The following is a 5,060-nucleotide window of genomic DNA, read 5'->3' on the forward strand; positions in this document are numbered from 1 at the left end:
TCCTTCAGATAACCTGGACTGGAGCCGTACAAGACTTTGTAGGTCAAAACCTGCACTTTGAATTGTGCCCGGATAGGTGTTGCCAGCCAGGGAAGTTGTCCACTCTCTGTAGCCAGCCCCAGTTAGCACACTTCTGAGCACTTTTCAAAGGCAGTCCCACATAGAGCACAATACAGTAGTCCAACCATGATGTAACCAAGGTGGGTACCACCATGGTCAGATCTGACTTCTCCAGGAATGGGTCCAGTTGGAACACAAGATTTATCAGTGCAAAAGCACTCCTGGTCTCTGCCAATACTTGGGCCTTCAGTTTCAGAGCCAATCCAGGAGTATTCCCAAACTGCAAATTGCATTTTCAGGGGAAGTGTCACCACATCTGACTCCCTATTCCCAGCTCTGTCTCACAGCTGATTAGGAGCGCCTTTGTCTTATCTGGATTAAGCTTCAATTCATTTGCCCTCATCCAGTACATTACAACTGCTGGGCACCAGTTCAGCAGAGGAACCGCTTCCTTGGAATTAGGTGGAATGTAAAGACTTTCTGTATATATTTCAGATTTCAATATTAATGTCAAAAATACGTAGTATGGTTTTACATAGGATTTGTGATACATTAGAACAGTAAAGACATATATCACTTAAGTAAAATAAACATTAAATATTAAAAAACCCAAAAACATAAAATAAGGTGTAAACACTAAACTAATCTGGGAATCTGCTATTGCAACACATCCAATGAAGTGGTTTAAAACCAGTGTAAAAAACGATTACAATTAAGTACGTTCTGGTCTACTTGGAATGATAGAATTGAGTGCAATCTGCGTATAGATGGCACTGCATTCTAAAACTCCAGATGACCTCTCCCAGTGGTTTCATATATATGTTGAACAACATGGGGGACAGCATAGAGCCCTGAGGGACTCCACAGGCCAGTGCCCAAGGAGTTGAACAGAAGTCTGCCAGCACCACCTTCTGCGAACATCCCTCCAGGAAGGAACGGGGCCACTGAAGAACAGTACTTCCAAGCCCCATCTCAGAAAGGCAACTCAGGATACCATGGTCGATAGTATCAAAAATTGCTGAAAGGTACAGGAGAACCATCAGGGACACACTCCCCCTGTCCAGTTCTCTGTGTAGACCATCCACCAAGGCAACCAAAGCTGTCTCTATCCCATAACCAGGTATGAAACCAGACGGAAATGGATCTAGATAATCTGCTCCATCCATGAACCCTTGCAGTTGAGAAGCCACCACATGCTCCAGTACCTTCCCAGAAATGGGAGATTGGAGACTGGCCTGTAGTGTTCAAGGACAGTGGGATCCAAGAAAGGTTTTAACCAGAAAATATACCGTAGTTACCTGAGATAAGTGAACATGTTCTAGAAGTAGAACTTACCTTAGTTGGAATTCCCAAACCAAAAATACTCTAAATTGTTCACATTGGTGGCTGAGATAGTGATACCTTTGCTTTCTGATGTCTCAATGTATACAAATTTTGTTTAATACATAACATTATTGAAAATATTGTGGGTAAAATTACCTTCAGTCTATGTGTATAGGGTGTTTATGAACTATAAATTAATTTCATGTTTAGATTTGAGTTTCACTGCTGCAATATTTCATTTTGTATATACAAGTAATCTGAAATCGGGGGGGGGGGGGGGGGGAATCAGAACTAAAAACATTTCTGGTCCCTAGCAGTTTAGATAAGAGCTACTCATCCTGTATTTTATAATATTATATAAGAGAATAAAAATCTATAAGATCTCACAGGTAAATGTATATTTCCTTTAACTCCTAACCACTGGCTTTTTACAAAGAGGGAACTAGAAATTTATGTTCACTTCTATACAGGGAGAAAACCATAGCCAAAGTATAGAGAGGCCTATCTGTTTGGCTTGAATAACATATGCTTCAAGTAGAGGACTATCCGCTATTTTAGAAAGAGGGACTTCCCCTTCGCCCTCCCATGACAGATTGCACCAGTTGGGAATAAGCATCTGTATTTTTCCAGAAAGATTTCGAAGGCCTATTTAAACATTTAATAACTATGTATGCTAGCATTTTTGTATTAAGCCAACAATTAGTGGAAGGATAATACTGGTATAAGGATTTCACAGATCTGCTTTGAGAATCTCTCAGACCTATTCTTCCTTATTACTTGCCTTATCATTATTAGCTCCTGATTTCTTAATTCATGAACTCTTTTAAAAAATATTTATTTTTATTTTATTGTTTACCCCCTCCCAATTTATACAATAAACTACAGAAATTACATTTGAAATATCAGTCTTAATCTCAGTTTTTCCACTCCACATCTTAATACATTCTCTAAATAGTTCCTAACTGGATCCTACAAGTTCTTAATTGTTATAACATTTTCTATTTTGTCTATATTGTTCAATTTACAATTTGTTGTTTCCACATTTAACATACTATAAAATTATACCAATTTGTCAGAGTCCACTTTATTTTATATTCCCAACCTCTCACTAAAACAATTTTACATGCTATTTCCTTCATGATCTCTTAACCTTCATTATGCTTGCCTGAAAGTTGGAAGAAGAGTGTTTCTCTTTGTCCTTTACCGTTTCTTGTCTCTGTCATGCTAGTTTGGGAGTCACCTACTTGTGGGGTTTTTTCTTTCACGCAAACACGGAGTTTCCTTTCAGTAACTTAACCAACCCTTCAGTTCCCAGCTAGGTAGAACCTCTGACTGGACGTGTAGGTATTTTGATAGGCACTTCCCTCCCAACAAAACAAAATTTCTTCACAGAAGATCTGTATCTATTGCAGTCACCAAGGAATATATTCAGACATGAAATACTTTACTATTGAGAGTAAAGGCCAATGAATGCAATGAATCTTTCCTATAATAAACCAAAAGTCAATCTTCAGTCTAGCTCAGTGGTTCTCAACCTGTGAGTCTCCAGGTGTTTTGGCCTACAACTCCCAGAAATCCCAGCCAGTTTACCAGCTGTTAGGATCTCTGGGAGTTGAAGGCCAAAACTTCTGGGGACATACGGGTTAAGAACCACTGCTCTAGCTTTATTGTGACTCGTGGTGGAAGCAACTCTCCAGAGCCTCTAAAAAGTATCTAATAAAGACTAGATTTTATCTGAGGGAATTTTAAGACAATAGCTCATGGTGGTGGTGATGGTGGTGGTTTGCTGATACATAGCTAATCTGGCATTTTAGGAAAGAGAGGAAAGGCAAGAATTAAAAATTGTGGTGCTATGTTCTGCTTACTTTCTTTAAACTGGTCTTGTTGGCCCATGGCTTTGCTGTTTGCTACAAGAGCTGAAACCATTTCAGCTTTTCTGGAGCATGTGGATAACAGAAATGTGATGATAATGTGTTTCACATTCACAGTGGCCATAAATGGACTGAAATGTATACTCCAGGGTTGCACTTCCAGGGAGATATTACTACTTTGCAGATCAAAACCAAAGGTCCTATATAGCCCTTAGTTCTGTTTTCATTATTTCTAGGGTCTAGACCTCAAAAGGAAGCTCCATTTTGGGTTCATCACAACGATTAGCCTTGAGGGTGTTGAACAAAAGGATTTAGACAGTGTCATCTGGATGCTTTGAAGTTTTCCAACACATCATTTTCTCCAGTAATGGTAATGAAGATACCAATAAACTTGTAAAGACAAAAAGCTGATGATGGTATATCCTTATTTTTATCCTTCAGCATAGCATTTTCATTTAATTTCCATACCTACATATCATTGTTCTATGTTGACTTTGCTTAACTTAAAAAAAAAAACCAAACCTATTGTTCATCACCACAATTTCTTGTGGGTTTCATCAAGCTGAGCAAAGAAGTGCCTCTTTCTTGTTGCCCTGAGTCAACACCAGTCACTAGTATCTTAGCGGGAATAAGAGAGCGCTTCTACTAATACTGAACTAGGAATACAAATAGCATAACCCTATACATGTTTCTGCTCTGACAAAAACCCCACCATGGGGTTGCATTCAGATAAGCAGGTTGTTGGAATACATAACAATTTGACTGTCTGCTTAGTCATTCATTTCTATGTTTAAAGCTGGCCTTCCACATCCTGGTGCCCTCAAGTGATGTTGAACTCTGCCATCACAGCAGTATAGCAGTTGTTTTGACTGAATGCTGTAGATAAAACAACTGGGGAGAACCAGGTTGGGAAAGGCTGCTTGAGGCTTGTCCAAACAAGTGAGCATTACAGAAGCAAAGTCTGTTGTCTGTGCGGAAGAGGCTACCTAAGCCAAAATAGAACTGATTGTATTCTTGATGTTAGTGACGAAACTAGAATTATTTCTGATGCATTTTTGTTTCTCTTGGGAGCTGCACTAAATAACTATATTAAAACACCCTGTTTTAAAGTAAGTTACCAATGTCATCAGGAGCCCCGGTGGCAAAGTGTGTTAAAGCACTGAGCTGCTGAACTTGCAGACCAAAAGGTCCCAGGTTCAAATCCCGGGAGCAGAGTGAGTGCCCGCTGTTAGCTCCAGCTTCTGCCAACCTAGCAGTTTGAAAACATGCCTATGTGAGTAGATCAATAGGTAACGGCGGGAAGGTAACGGTGCGCCATGCAGTCATGCCAGCCACATGACCTTGGAGGTGTCTATGGACAACGCCGGCTCTTCGACTTAGAAATGGAGATGAGCACCAACCCCCAGAGTCTGGACTTAACGTCAGGGGAAACCTTTACCTTTACCTACCAATGTCATCACTATTGTTTCTCATTCCTCATTTTTATCTACAGTTTCACTCTTGGCTAAGAAGCGTGTAGAGATCGTCTTCCCACCTGTGCTCCCATCGTATACTAATAGAGTACCCTTGTGGCTGATCGTTCCAAGCATAGCTGAAAACCCAGATATTAGTATAATAAAAACAAATATGTGATATAGTACCACGGCTTTCTATAGATGTTGTTTCCAAGGAAATTCAGGTTTATCACTGCATATTATTACCAAAAGTAGCCATTAAAGTTAATATCTCTCTGTTCCATTCACAAATGTGAAACCAAAGTGAGACAACAATAACTGTTTAAAGATCACAGAAAGGAAAAGACCTTTA

Source organism: Anolis carolinensis, chromosome 2 (genome assembly GCF_035594765.1).
Source record: "Anolis carolinensis isolate JA03-04 chromosome 2, rAnoCar3.1.pri, whole genome shotgun sequence".
Taxonomy (NCBI): domain Eukaryota; kingdom Metazoa; phylum Chordata; class Lepidosauria; order Squamata; family Dactyloidae; genus Anolis; species Anolis carolinensis.